This window comes from Triticum aestivum, chromosome 2B (genome assembly GCF_018294505.1).
Source record: "Triticum aestivum cultivar Chinese Spring chromosome 2B, IWGSC CS RefSeq v2.1, whole genome shotgun sequence".
NCBI classification, from domain to species: domain Eukaryota; kingdom Viridiplantae; phylum Streptophyta; class Magnoliopsida; order Poales; family Poaceae; genus Triticum; species Triticum aestivum.
The window spans coordinates 224,077,781-224,094,208 of NC_057798.1; the positions used below are offsets into that span (position 1 = coordinate 224,077,781).

General features: G+C 46.4%; 1 pseudogene; it reads right to left on the minus strand.

The window, feature by feature from the left end:
* Positions 1 to 822: 822 nt before the first annotated feature.
* LOC123041101 (uncharacterized) lies at positions 823 to 1,372 on the minus strand (annotated as a pseudogene).
* Positions 1,373 to 16,428: the final 15,056 nt, after the last annotated feature.

Genomic DNA, 16,428 nt, shown 5'->3' on the forward strand with positions numbered 1-16,428 from the left:
ACCATACTCCCGCTGGAGCGGCGCTTTAATATGGAAATTTTAGTGGTCATGCATGCATCTTTTTGTGCTAGCACTCATATATAAGGGTTGACCGGTCGCTTCCCGCGGACATGCGCAGGCGGTGGAAGAGGAGTAACGTTTTTTACCAAAATTTCTTAGGAAACTGAGTGCAATAATTGAGTAGTTTTGCAAACTACCAGTACTACACCTGAAACAGTTCAAAACCTATACTCCCTTGCCAGCGCGCTTCCCGCGCGAAACGGTCAGCGTCACCCTGGAGCATTAGTGCCGCATTAATGCCCGGCCAGAGAGGAGGCGACCTCTCACTGGTGCCGGCTTTGAAGTGGCGCGACGGCCAAGAGAGCGCCGCTCCCCGGTGCACGCGACTGCTCCGTGTCGAGGCTCGCCATAGGCCCTATTTGGATCCACGGGTTAGAGTTAGTTAGAGCTAGTTGGGGATCAAATAGCCCTAAAGTATCCAAGCATGAGGGTTTAAATTGGAGCAAGTTGCACCGAACCCATCAAAAAAACTATCCCACCCAAGAGGTGCTAACTGGAGATAGTTCTCATTGGGACCACTGAAAAATCACTTTTCTCTCTCCATCAAGTGCATTTATTGTCAATCTAACCCTGTACCCAAACACCTCTTTGGCTACAGTTAGTTCAGGGTTAGTCGTGAGTTAGAGGGTGTTTGGATACTCTCTAGTCATGTGACTAGTAGTAGTCAGACTAAAAGTTTTTAGTCAGGCCCTGTTTGGAAGGTGACTACTACAAGTCAGTATTAAATTCTTCTCTCTCCCTTCAGCTGGTTCATATTCTTCCTCAACATCTTCTACCATGATCGGTGCTGCCTGCCACTACCTGCCGCTGCCTGAGCGACTTGAACCAGCACCACCTCGTCCCGACGTTGCGACGAACTGCTTGCCACGATGATCTGGGGCCCTCACTGGGGGGAGACCTTGGCGAGGTGGACGACCCTGCCGCTGCGCCACGCCGCCCGATCTGGTCCACTGGAGGGTCACACCATGGTTGGCCGCACGCTCGGGATGAAAAAGGTGCGTGTACATGCCCATGCTGGGGTAGGAGGCGGCGACGGCAGAGTTGCCGTTGAGGTCGATGTTCTCCAACCCGATGGGAGCGCGGAGCCCCCCGGCCACCGAGCCGCGGCCGAGCCCCCCGGCCACCGAGCCGCGGCCGAGCCCCCTGCTACCGAGCCGCGCTCGAGCCCCCCTGCCACCAAGCCACGGCCGGCGGATCCCCGGAGATGAGGGGGCATCATCCCCCACCCGTCCTCGTCGATGTGGTGCATCATAGCACCGGAAGACGCTGTCTGCAAGAAGAAATCGAAGGGGAGTTCGCCGTCGCCGTCCATGGTACGGACGCGGGAGCGCGGCGCAGCGGAGTGCTGCGGGTGCGGCGAGAGTGCAGCGGCGGCGGTGGAAAGGGAGTACGGACGCGGGAGCGGCGCGGCAGAGTGCTGCCGCAGCGGCGGAGTGCGGCGGCGGCGGTGGAAAGGGAAGCGGCGGAGTGGAAAGGGGAGCGGCTGCCCCCTGCCTGCGTGCGAAGGGGATGGGGCAGCAGATGCGTCGCCCGCAACAGGATGGGCCCGCCAATTAATTATAGGAGAGAATTTAGTCACTTTTAGTTGGGGGTGGGGTGACTAGGGACTAAACTAGTTTTAGTCACCCATTAGTCAGGGGTGTTTGGAGGTTTACTGACTAAAAGTGACTACTACTAGTCTCTAGTCTCTAGTAACTAGTGATCCAAACACCCTCTTAGTCTAACCTCTAGCTAAGTTAGAGTACCCAAACAGGAGCAGTATAGGACATGCAAGTTTCTCAAAGCATACAGTCAAATTCGTATGTGAAAGGATTTTTTTTCTTTCTGAAAACAGAATGTGAAAGGAATTTTTTTTAGAATTCTCTTGGCATGTCGCTAACATGTAATGAGTTAACTGACCTCAATAGACGGCAAAAATGCCAGCCCGCCGCACTTTGAGAGAGACGAGGAGGGAGAAGCGATACAGGCTACGGGATTACTAGAGATAGGTGTCACACGGAAGCCAAGAAATATGGTGATTGCGTGGGTTAGCCATGTACTAGTATGATGTAACTACACTAGGCTGTCGTGTTTCATACTCTTCCAGTCCACCGTGGAGATGATTGGTTGATTTTATATCGCTGAATAATATTAAATATTATGAGTGCAGACGCTCCACCACGGGGTTCCTTGCTCCTTCTCGGTCGTCGGGAATCTATGTTCTTCCACTCTATTTTTTTACGTGAGCTTTGTTCATCCTTTGGCCAACACGCGAGACATCTAGCATCAAGGTGCATGTGTCATGCAAGGATCATTCCATCTACATGAAGAACACGTGGGATTGGAACTACGAGACGGACATGTACCCAGGAGTGGACGTACGAACCTGAGTAATGTAGCGTAGTAAGTGAAGTAGAAAGGCACAAATGGTATGAACATGCGTGGCATATAGGGTGTGTTTGGTTGCGTTCTCGTCTTAGCATAGTTGTTCCCTCTTCATGCATGCTCAACTCAACACCCCTCTTCATGCATGCTCTCTTCATGCACGCTTCTAGTGTATTTGTGCTAAACTAGTGTGGACTCAAGCACCCTCCATACACTCTACCGAACACCCAAAAGTGGGTCGAGAAGGGAACTCTTGGGCGGCATTTGTCTCTTACTACGTACTACCACTAAATGTTGTACGTGCAATGCATGGTGATGTTATGGAGTACGTGCCTAAGTACTCTATTACTACTATATTAGTTGGAGGCACATATTAACTTTTATATTTGTTTACGTGTATGCCCCGAGACCTTTCCAACTAGACGTGTCTTTCTCTCCAGGTCGCACTTTGTATCGTTCATACCACTATGTACTACTACGTGTGGTCTCCGACCTAGAAGTGAAAGAAATGGAGATGCTCTACCACGCTGTTTTTTTTGCGCTGGGCTCTACCACGCTGTTCATGTCCCACTCCTTTCGCTGACATGTGGGACATCCAGCACGTGCCTTGTTTGGCACTCTTTGTCGTAAGAGTTGAAACGCTAGCATTCATCGGAAATAAAAAATAATTATAAACCAGCAGTGATACTATTTATTTTGAGAACCAATCAGCAGTGATACTATACCACGCGGTTTCCTTGCTTCTCGATATCGGAAAGAATACTTCTGTTCGCGAACATGTGGGACGTCGACCATCCTGGTCCACTTGCCATGCACGCAGAACTCCAAGGGAGAGTCACCCCGGTCATCGCGTCGTAGTAACAATGACTAATGAGCTGTCAAATCACAGGCTCACTTTCCCACTTTGAAGTTGCTCGGACGAAGGAACCATCATGACATCATTGAATTCCGCTTCTTGAAGAAAACTACTGTACCAGCAGTACTGCTAGCTACAGTAGTTACTCCAACAGAGGCCTCCTTTCGTTCATAGGATAGGAATTTTATAGGAATATGAAAATCATAGGAAGTCAGATGACATGCATATAAATTCCTATAGAGAAAGACATGCCATTTGATGCATAGGATAGGAATTTTTCCATTTAGTCTAGGCTAATGTAATGGTAATTTGCTCTAAAAACTACAGTAGTAACTAGTAGTAATGGTACATGCTCGTACTCAGACAGAGACACACACACTAAATACTAGTACTACTACTTCTCACATGCTGGCCAGACACCGTCGTTCTCCTTCCTGGCTTTGTCAGCGACACCCCACCGTGCTTGGATCTCCACCGACCTTTCCGTAGCAGCGCGTGCGTCCTCTTCTTTCTTGCGGCGGCGGGCCTCTCTTTTCTTGAGTGCTTTCTGACTTTTCCGCTCCCTCTGTGTGGCTTTGGCCGCCTCTCCTATACCGCCAATTCGGCCTTGGCATCTTCAAATCCCTCCCACATAGGTGTGAGGTCGCAAGCGGCGATGAACTCGGCACTGTGGGATGCCATCGCTTCCTTACCATTTTGTGTGCGGTCATGGGCGGCGAGGAACTCAGCGCGGTGGGATGCCATCGCTGCCTTACCGGTTAGTGTGCGGCACGGTGGCATGAACGATGCTTGGTGAGAGCTCTAGGGTGGAGTGGCCGGACAATCGTATAGTGCATTGGTTTGTCAAGAGCTCAAGGACAGAAGACGAAGGAAATTTGGATTCCCCTTCAATCCTGGTCCTTTATTACCGAGTAAAATGCATTTGTGGTCATCGAACTTGTCTTGATAGCTCACTTTGATCATTGTATACGAGATATGGTGATTATACGGTCACTGGCTCAGCGTATAGCTTCGTATTTGTCTGCTTGACCAGTCAAACAGTCTGCATGCGCCTCATTAGCTCATGTTCTTTATCTATCTACGCGGGCCTACCTGTCAATGGAGAAAGAAATACTCCCTCTGTCCCAAAATAAGTGTCTCAAGGTTAGTACAACTTTGTACTAGAGCTAGTACAAAGTTAAGACACTTATTTTGGGATGGAGGGAGTAAAAACCAAAATTATGCGTATGTGGGGAATCAAACCACGGACTCGTCGCTGCAACACACCCTTGTTAGCCAAATCAAAATGAAATACTTTGCATTAGACACTCACGCTCACGCTGGCAAAGCATGCTAATGCATGCACGCCACCCTCTAAATCAAAGTCCTGCTCATGGCGCAACGCAAACGGCGAGCCCATCACCTGCGCGCCCCGGCGGTGCCCCATTACTGTTTAGACGTTTGATGGAGGCCTACGCGAATGCCGAGCATGTATTCACCTGGCTCAACACCAACAGTCATACTCGGAGCGCCTTGCTCATGTATGTCGTCCATCACAACGACAATCTATAAAACAGCCTAGCTAGAGAGGGTACTATGGTACGGAGTATGTACTATCGTGAGCGACCGATCTTGGTGCCACTACACACGAGTGTGTGTCTGATCGATTCGTCCATTATTCGTAAGTTATGCATGGTTGTGTGGTGTCTAATGGTGGTCGTCGAAGGCTAGCTGGCAACAAGAGCGGTTTTCAATACGTGCCGCATATGCTTCAAAGGCTCGCCATCCATGAGTTCACACTTTACCACCACGCCAGCGTCTGACCGCCCTGGCCTACCGAAACCCCTTCCATCGCTAGCGCGCGCTTCCCGCCTGAAACGGTCACCGTCTCTCCAGAACATCAATGCCGCATTCACTGGAGTTAACTGCAGGTGCAGTTGGTGTGGCACTGACATGCGGGCTAGATGCCCATTAGGCCCACATGTCAGTAACCCAACGCATCTGCAGTTAAGTCAATGAAGCAGCGTCCCATTCATGCCTGACGAACCTACTCTGGCGCCAGCCGTCCAGCTGTCTATCACGGCTCATTGCCATTCGCCTGCTATATTAACTTGAGCCCCAACTCCCAGCCATAGCCAAAGACCCACACTTATTCTCCTCCGGTCCCTTCCTTCTATCGGCACCACTCCAACCATGGCCTCCTAGTGCTCCGAAGCTCTCTTGGACGTATTGTCGCAGGAGCAGACGAGGGACATTGGCGGCTCCGCTCCGGGCGCGCTCCAAAGCTTTCTTCGACGTACTATCGCAGGAGCAAACGAAGGAGATCACCGGCACCCCCCGGCCGCCCTCCACCGCCACGACCACAAAGCCGATGCGCGTGCGCCGGCGCAGCTGACAGCGAGGAAGAGTAGTACAAGGTAGGTCGCCACCGCTCTGGTCCCAGGAAGGCCACTGCTACTCCACTCAGTCGACGCCAAGCTTGGTGGGGTAAACATTAGCTGCCGATTAGCCACTTGACGGCGACGTGGAGGCAGAAATCTTCAGAACCTTGTGCTCCAGAGGAGGTTATCGAGGAGGATGAGGAGGAGGCAAAGGCAATGGCCGGCTTTCTCAGGTTCATGGCCGAACATGGTGGTCGGGCAGTGGCGATCGTTTAGATTAGGTTTACAGTAGGTTTTAGTATGGTTTGTGCGAAATATGTAATGAATTTCGTCCAGTTTGTAGGAAAAGTTTTCGAAATGTAATGAATTTCATCCGGTTAATTTGAAATTTGCTTTGTTTGCACGAATTTCGTCTGGTTAGTTCATATAGTTGTCGAAAGATATGCGGGCAGCATCGGATGGCATCCATCAGTGCCCTCGGACAGATGCCGGTGTAAATTTGTGGGCCAGCGCTTCAGATGCCCTAACTATCATGCTATAATCGCTAACAGTGCTCCATTATTTGACAGCGAACAGTTATCCCTCGATCAAAATCAGATCCGCGGTGTTTCGCACTCCTCCCGCGTAAGAGTGTAAACTCTTGCTTACATAAAAAACGGAGCAAGTGGACAGCACTGTAGCACGTCGTATCACTCAAACTAGCCCGCCTAACGAGCGGGAAAGCACCGCCCTCGTCATTTTGTTCTGGATTTCTATCGATTGATCACGCAAAAATGTTACACTTTGCAAGTTCTAAAGGAAAAGGCGGCACACTTATGACTCGTACGCGTCGCACCCTGACAGTCCGGCTTGCATGCCGCTCACCAGAGGGGACACGCGTTGTCTTGCAATTTCACTGACATGTGGGACTGTAATTGAATAAACCGTCGATAGCCGAAATCTAATCACTCGGCGGGCATCGGCTGAAAAGAGAGAAACATGGGAGGGAGAGGAGATCGCCCGCCTGCCGCACACGGACTCCAAGAAATATATGGTGATAATATGAGGTGGGCCATGCTGGAGTCCGGACCACTTCCGAAGCCCGCTCTGACCGCCCTGGCCCCTCAAGACGCCAGCTGCCCGCCGCATGCATGCATAGCAAGTAGTACTAGTAAAAAACTGGGCTATAAGCCCGCTTATGTGGAGGAGAGAGAGGCATTGACAAAGTCAAGGAGTGGGCTCTGCAAAAGCCCGTCTCTACACGTGCTCCTAGGTATAAAAAATAATTCTAAAAAAGGCATAAAGAAACAATTGTGTCTAAAAAAAGAAAGGTAAAAAACATTTGAGAGGAAATAGATAGAGAGAAAGTGAGAAAAAGTTGTAACCTTATAGCCAACCTTATAGTCAACAGTATGGTAGCATTACATGAGGAAGGAGGGAGTGGTGCACATGCCAAATTCACTGGGCTACCGTGTTTCACACTCCTCCGTCGTAACAATGGAGACAATGGCTTTCATCAAAACTAAACAATGAATACTTGTTGCTCGTTCTCTACTACCTCCGTCCGGGTTTTTTAGTCCCGCAGACCAAAACTCCAGGACCAATGCAACCACAGTTAACTGCATGCACGCATTTATATAGGAATTAATTACAGCAATGTTTGCGGCTGTGTTTATGTGCTTAGCAGTAGTTGGCTGGATATTTCTTTAGCAATAACTAACAGGGGAGATTTAATTGGCTGCATGCACTTGGCCATAGCTACTGCACGCATGCACTGGCTGGCCTCGCGCACGTGTGCATGCGGCCTGGCTGGCTCGCAAATCGCGGCTGCCTCACCGTGCTTGGCCAATAGGAGAGAAGAAAGCATCATTAATTCTGCATTGGAAAACAAATCACGGCCTAATATTTGAGGACGAGGCTCAGGGGCTCAGGGGACTAAAAATCCCGGACGAAGGAAGTATATCGGAAAGAATACTTTTATTCACCGACATGTGGGACGTCGACCATCCTGGTCCACCTGCCATGCACAAAATTATCCTGGTCTACCCCGGTTGTATGGCAGGCCCAACCTTTCCCACTGTAAGTTGTTCGGACGAAGGAACCATCATGACTTCATTGAATTTCGCTTCTTCAAGGTAACTTACTGTACCCACAGTACTGCTACCACACGCAAAGACTGGACGGCACTGTACCACATCATATCACTGCAACCCACTAGGCCAAACTAGCCTGCCTAGGTCATCTATTTTGGAACGGAGGGAGTACGTCTCTGCACTGCAATGATTTTGTGTTGTACATCTCTGTACTTTTGCTACGACTTACCCTATGAACCAAATGAGGCATGAATGTATCCGTGTCGACTATTGTCTGATTGATCGCTAAGCCTACAATTTTAGGAGCTTGGGTTATTGGTCAATCAAAGAAGGATAAGTATAAGCGTACCACGAGCTCATCAGCCCCAACGTTTCTCTTCGTTGAGTGTTTTGCAAGTACTACAGATCGCATAATAGCTAGCCTACTAACACCAAGAATCATCAAACAAGCCTTGCTGCTATGATAAACAGTTCAAACTTACATCTAAGCATGCTTTATATTACATCAAAAGCTGGTGAGGATACATCTGTTTCCATAACTCGGAGAGGGTTCGCATGATTCACTATCAAACAAAAGTAGCAAGTACCGCCCACTTAAGATAGTGCACTAGCCCTAAGATGGTTTGATAACACGCATCGTTCTGGTAATTAAACATAGGGCAATGCAAACTACCCTGAAGGATTAGCGCGACCAACTATTTCTTGTCATCAATCTCTCGGGCAATGACCACAACACGGACAGTGGCATGGGAATCGATCTCTGGGGTGATATCCACAGGCTGACCACGACATCAGAATCGATCTCTGGGGCGATGTCCACAGGATGGACAGCGGCATCAGAATCGATCTCCGGGGCGATGCCAACAGGACGGACCACGACATCGAAAACGATCTCTGGGGCGTTGTCCACAAGACGGGCCACGACATCGGAATCATCAAGGACATCCACCGGCACCTGCACAACCCTAACATATTAGCAAGCACATTTCAAATAATCAGAAACCAAAACTATGGTAACAAGCCATTATTTTTTACCTTGTGCAGCTCACCGGGGGATCTCATCCCTCCGGGGGCCATCTCCTCTTCCTCGATGGGGGCCATCACCTTGCCAAGGGAATACTGCTTCTCAACGGCGACTATCTCCTCAAACTCGGCCTTGAGCCTCGCATAGGTGTCCATCAGAGTTTCTTGGGTAGGCACGGTGGGGCCCTTGCTATTCTTCCGACTTTCTTTGAGGATTTCGTCTGCCAACGTCGTCAACTCTTTGGCCAGTGCTTGTTTCTTGGAGTTCTTCGTCTCCATGGGTTGGCCCTCCAACATGGTCAACTCGTTGGTCGGTGCTCGCTTCCCGGAGATCACTATCTCCAGTGGGTTGTCCACCGGCAACTCTTTTGCCTAGTGCTCCAGGATCCATCAATGAACTGACAAACAAAAAGCAATCGAAAGGAAACCACAATCGCAATGAAAACGGGAAAAGAATAGGCGGTGAGAATCGGTCGGTGCTTCACAAAAAGAAGATTCTTGGAATGAAAATATAGAATCATAACTGATTCGCCCACCTTTCCTTGGTCGGTACAAAAGAAAAATGGTAGAAGTGAGTAGCCTGGAGTGAGGTTTTCTTCAAGAAAGGGAAGAGAGGGCTTCAATGAGCGTTCCAGTGAAATGATGGTTGCTTCGTCTAGTCCAACTTGGAGGCCACTTTACCACTGCTGGTAAAGGTGTGGGTTTTGTGATATGACGGGTCATGATGGCCACACCAGGGTGACAGGTGAGTCTTGGCTGCAGCACCTCGCTGTGATTTGGTGGATGGCACGCGGGCCCGGATGCTTTGATGTCCCGCATGTAGATATAGCGGCTAGTCATATAGGAGTGCTCAATATTGTGCACCGCGACCAAGGCAGAGAGGAAAAAGATAGAACTACGTAATTAATGCATGAGTTTAATTAGGGTAGTTTTGTAAAGTACGAGATACATTCCTCCAGTCGCAAGATGCCTTGGTTCATGAGATTTGAGCTCTATAAACCGGAAGGGAGGGAGTACTGCACGCAGTGTAGTCTAGTCACTTGTTGAAATCTCTAGAAAGGCAAATACTCCTTTTCGGTTTACAGGGCTATACTACTCCATCCGCCTAGGTGTGTAAGTCATCTTACAAAAACCAAATAATCCCAAAACACTTAGGCGTGGTGCATTAACTTCTACCTTGTTTCTTGTTTCTTGACATATCAACCAATAAGAGATGAGAGGTGTGCATGCTTTTAATGACTTGAGACTACCAAACACGACATGCAGTGGCTAGTTCATTGCATGCAATGCTATTAATTGCCAAATAAACATTGGTGACCCCAGGAGGAAACAGTGCTAAGCGCGTGGACCTATGCAGAATGACTATCAACCAATGGATGATGGAGTTTAATTGTTAAACAATTCAATGAGGGAAGCTTAGCTACAAATTCAATGACTTACTCACCTAGACGGAGGGAGTAGCAAGTACTAGTACTACTACAATAGTGGGCTCAAATAGCAATTTTGTCTCATGCAAGAGCCTGGCTACTATATGCGTGCTCCAAGGCACCGCACCACGCGAGCGTTCGCAACTGCAACGTTCGGGTTGCGCTTGGCTCTTCGCCTCTTCGGGAAGACGAACAATGATGTTACTCCTACTTATACAGTATCGAATCCACTGTTGCATGTCCGTCCACCTCGTGCGGGAGGGATAGCATGTAGCAAAAGATTCTACTAGTCCTTCTAGCCACCACGCTCATGCACGAGGGAGGGACGCAGCTTCATTGACTTATACTGCTCCTGCCTTTGCGTCTATGACAGGTGGGCCCAGCAGGTGGTTGGCCCACCTGTCATGCAACCAAAGGCAGGTGCAGTTAAGGCACCGAAGCTCAGTCCGCGAGGGAGAGGGCATTGTAGTAATCAAACTTCTCAGTCTTGTACGAGTTGACGCGACACATCAAAGCACTGCACTCGATATAAGTCTTTTTACACATTTCAAATGGACTACAACATACAGATGTATGTAGACATATTCTGCTTCGTATGTAGTCACTTGTTGCAATCTCTAAAAAGACTTATATTTGGAAACGGAGGGAGTATGACGCATGCATGCATGCCGTGACTTTACTTTTGATACTTGCATGTGTTGATTTGATGCACCTTGCCAAATTTTGACTATAAATTTAACTAACCAAATTTTCATGCATGTCACAAAAAAATACGGGGCTGTTTGGATTGTGATTATGTTTGTCCTATGTTGCCACATTATTTTTCCCACACTTGTCACACTTGCCTAACTTGAGTTGCTCAAATTGCTAGACACACTTTGGCATGCCTAAGGGAATCTTGCCACAATTTTTGTGTCTATGACATGTGGGGTTCACTGCTAATAAAAAATTCTTGTCTTAGGTGTGGCTAATAAAAAAGACCTATGTTTAGGAACGGAGGGAGTAGAAAATAGAAATAATAATGCATGTTGGGGCAACCCACGTTTCCGCTAATTTTAGCCGTGGGCTTGTTCACAATTTTTACGAGGGGGTGGTTGTTCATTTAATGGAGGGACTTGTACCAGACTTGAACGATACAAAGTGCGGCCTGGCACACCGTAACACCACTTGGAACAAGCGGGTAGCTATCTCAAAAAATAATCAACAACTAAAAAAACCCGCGACCTGGCTCGTAGTACACAATTTTAAACGATTGTTTTGATGGAGTGAAAAAGGAAAACTACCCCACTACCTATATATAGGCCGGAGCCTCCGCGCTTGCTTGCTAGGGTTGCTCTATTCACACACTCTCCTCCTCTCAAGATCTAAACAAGATAGGGGTGGTAACACTGTCTTTCTCCCTTCAAAAAACACTGTCTTTCTATCCTCACCGCCGGTTACAGATCCGGACGTATCCCCCTCCACCGGGGAAGGGGAGGAAGGGCAGCGTTTAGGCTGTCGTCGACAGTGAGGAAGGAGACCCACTGCCAGCCGCACCGTTATCTCTGGGCGAGCGCCGGCGCGGGAGGTCCTCCGATCCCTTCGTCGTTGCCCGTGGGCGGATCCGGCCTCCCACCACCCACCTATCCACATCCCGATGACCTTCAGGTATATCTTCGTTCGAAACCGCCTTATCTCTACTTCCCCAGCTCGCTATGGCGCTGCATGTGCATCATTTTCTACATCTCAGCCCCTCTCGATCGGATGGTCCAACGTCACCTTTTTTTTTCTATTGTTAGAGGTAAAGCTACTTCATGGAGTCGAATCTTGTAATCCCTCCGTCCGGAAATACTTGTCATTGAAATGGATGTATCTAGATGTATTTTAGTTCTAGACACATCCATTTTGATGACAAGTAATTCCGGACGGAGGGAGTACTTGGTTCAAACAAGAAATAAAGTGGGGGTGGGGGAATTTAGTATGTACATCGGACTTGGTACAAACAGGAAGGAAAGGGGTGAAAGTAGTATAGACTGGTCATCCAACCGGTCTCTTGGTCGAAAAGGGAAATATAGGGGTAACGCTGTACACAGTGGTATGACCATGACTAGATTTGCTATCCACACATAGGAGTAGGTGGCTAGAGTGAACAAAAATGGGCCAACCCAGATACGTTTCTTGGATGTTTGTTTCTCGGGGCAACAAACTATGAATCACCACTTTATGCCCCTGTTTACATACATGGTGCTGGACTGCTGGCGCACCCACTGTCCCATGCCCTTATACCAAATATTTAGCTGTTCTTAATCTAATGTCCCTAGAAGCCATGCCACTGTTATAAGCCATGACAAGTTTAGCCAAATGTTTTTGCCTATAATTGTTTGAGACTCTGACTGTTTCCTCTCTAGCTTTTTGTGCAAACAGGGATATCCAATTCACCTGGTTGCTGTTGTGAACTTTTGTTGCACTGCACAAAACTCTTCTTAAAAGAAGTGACTTTTGTGCTATTTAACTGGAATGTCAGAATGGAACAATTGGTTCATTTCGGTGGAGCTGCACAGAGGGAGATCTCTGTTCCAATCCTCATCATCCATATTGGCGCCATAACCTTCCTTTAGGTAAGAATGATATTTAATGCATGTGTTCATCTCTATTTTTCGACTTCCATGAGAAAATAATGCTATTTTTACTAGTACACTTGTACTCCCTCACTGACAAAACCAATTCTGAAATAGAAGGCCAATCATGTACTTGGTTTCACCAACTGGTGAGGAGAAAGAGAAATAGAGCATGAAGAGCAAGAAGAAGAAGAAGAATAAACAGTGCCAAGGTGATCTTGCTGAAGCCAGAGGCCTCAGCCGAGGCTAGTCAAGGGCTCCGGCAGTGACTACCTTACATGTGAGACGATCCTCCAGGGAGCCCTTCCACTTCTGCTGTCTCACTTAATTAAATAGGAGTACTTAAGAACCACTAATTTATTGCTGCCTAATTTTCCTGTCGGAGTTAAACAAATCTTTAGTAGGACCCTATGCTGAATCATGTACATGTGTATGTTTTTCTATGGAGGTGAATCATGTGGTGGAGCAGGGAGGGAATATTATTAGTGTCATGACATAATAGTGCTATTGTTTTGCATGTCAATTTATTGCCATTGGTTCAATGAGGCAATGTTTTGCGTATTGTCCATCATGAATTTCATGCTGATGTTAGAGTAATATGCTAATGTCTTCCTATCCTTTCTCAGTAAGCTAATGAAGGTTTCACCTTGTTCCTACTTGTGCAAACAGGGATCATGTTGTGCCAATCATACATTTTAGTGGAACTACACAAGACAATACAATGAACTGTATCCCAGCCAGTGCTTTAACTCTGCTGGAAGTTCTTGATAATCTTTCGGTATAACCTCAACACTGGTAAACAAGAGTGATTTCAACCATACATTTGAAGTGCACAAAAATATATACTATTGAGTGATTCCAGTGAGTGCTTTATCATCTCTTCTGGGACTATGTGAATAAGCTTTTTTTCTCAGGTTGGTATGGGCCTAAGGCCTTCATCCATATTAGTTTGCTGTCATCTCTATTTGTATCGTGCTACTGTCATGAGAAACTCCTTTATCTTTGCACGTTAAAGTTTTGCAACCTATGATAAATGGCAATGCTTTGAGTGTTGAGCTAATTGGCACATATTAAATAAACTAATACCTCTCTTTAAGCAAGATTACTATGTTGCTAAATTTACCCATTAAGATAATGAGGGTGCTTCTATTTGTTAGTGTATGTTTCATCAACTAGTCCCGCTATTACAGTAATCTTACTCTCTCAATATATGTGCCAACAGGGATGCTCGATTTTGGTGGAACTGCACAAAAACTTTGGGTGCTTCATTGCCTCGACAACTTCCGTCCTTTCCTATCAATCGCTAATCTCTGCCTGCTTTCTTCCTTTGCCTTTAGTCGCTTCGCTTATCTCGGCTTCCAGTCAAAGGAAATAGTAATTGATATGCTACCTCACACAAGTTGGTACTGGTCTTTATCCTGATTATTGTGCTTGTCATGTATTGTTAATTTGGTATTATGCTACGGTTTGCCAATTTTATAAAGGAGTAACTTGGAGCCTGAACTTGCAGGCAAATCATTGCATTGGGTGATTTCAGTAGAACTACACAAAATGATTAGATGGACAGATACTTATGCTGCTGCTATGTAATCCAAAGTTCACTCAGACAAGCATCGATGTTGACAAGAAGTGCCTATATTCATTCGAGTATCAACCAGCGTCAACCAGTTGTCAAACTCCAAGTATTAGGAGAGTGAACGCCAAAAATATTGCTGGCGCAAAACTATATGGCATGGAGTCTTTGGTCCCAACTTGTGCCTTTTGGTTATCGGCAGATATGGTAGCGAACTATATGGCATGGAGTCTAAAGATTCCATACAAGTTGGTTGACGCATATATTCATCTGTCAGTAATCAGTCTGCACGCCAGGGATGCTCCATTTCAGTTGAACTACACAAAAAATTTGGGTGGTTCATTTTCTCAACCGCCTCCTTTCTCGTCTGCCATGTAGAATTTTGGCGAGCTACATGACCAATATGAGCCAGTAAACTATTGGATGAAAGTAGTGGCCAAGTTGCTCAAACCTCCCTCGGCACGAGGCCACTATTTGAGGATAAACCTACAAGCAAAGTTTAGATTGTCTATGCTACCTCTTATGTACTCAAAAGTTTACTCGTACAAGAATTAATTTTAGCAAGAAGTACCGCCGACTAAACACCATTTACCAGTTGTACCCTAGGTAATTAAAGTTCGTCCATGGATCATATTGGCTGTGATCTCAATCATTTGGATGCATAAACATGTTGAACATGTGTATATCTGAATCTTTTTGTGAATTATGTATGAATATTGTTGTGTGATCTATCAATCATTTGGATGCATTGATATGCTGAACTTGTGTATATATGAATCTTTTGAGTTTTTGATAGTAAATGTTGGCTATGAATATGAACGCGTCCTGTGAACCTGAGTTTGATACGAATGTTTACCTTTTCTGTTGTATTTGTGTGTGAACTTGCTAGTATGCCTACTGTGGGGTATGTGACGTGTGGGTGTCAATGGCACACCTTCTTCCCGAGAAGAATTTCACCTGCTTTGTTAGGGTAGCAACGGCGCATCAGCTCTTTTTAATCTTTTTATTAGTTTGTCTTTCCCTCTCCCCCGCTCAACCCCTGCCGTAATGTTTTCGGCCTCAAAACAAACATAGTACTGCTATGTTTTTGGGGCTTGATGAAAAATCAAGTGCTGGTTTCTGTATGTTGGCCTGACCAGCAAATGGGCTGCTGGTCCACCACGACGGTCTGGGAGGCTAAAAATACAAGTTGTATGGTGCAGAGGCAAGTAAAAAACGCTATCGAGGGCCATCCACTGAAGAAAAAAAATCACTCCTGATGTGCTTCTTCAGTCGTGCCGCCGGCCCCCTCTTTAATCCAGTTCGCTCGAGGATCTGGTATCATTTTTTTCCAGAGGGCGAACAAGTATCAGCTAGGCCTAGGTTTTGTATTTTAACATGCGTAGTCCACGACATACGGAGACAGTGGTTTCAACTTATTTTTTGAGGTCCATACCAGCCTATGGGATTTTTCTTAAAGATCGGCAGCCCAATGTATTTTTTTAATAAAACGCAGGTCTCTGTTCTATTTATCTATATATAAGAATGATAATGTTGTGTCCAATTTATTTTTTCCCTTCTAACCACATTATATATATATATTTATATTATTACTATTATCGTATATTTTATAGAGACTTATATATACATTATAAAAACATCCCACGTGTTATTAGCTTATAAAAGTAAATGTTTAACAGAAGTTGGCAAGGAAAATCCTGGTTGTTTTTGACTCACAGGCGAGGAAAATCTTGGTGATTGTGTACAAAAGCTTGCGAAGATTTTAAGGACCAATTTAATAATAACCCGCTCATTTTTATTTTGAGCAATAACTCGCTAATTTGTTAATTATATATAAAAAATGTGCCTCTCCGATTTATTTTTTTGATATTAATTGCTCCTTCTAACATAACATTATATATATAACGAGCCCAGCTAATTCGTGTATTTCAAGGAAGTGCAAATGGGCTGGGATTTCTTAGAAAATATAAATGGGCCTGGTTGACGCGAAATTATTTGTTCACCCAGCCCAGCAAATGGACTGTACATTCTAGAAAAGATGGGTTAAATATATGCCACATTTTTGCAGGCTAACATGTGGGCCAATAGGTCGAAGC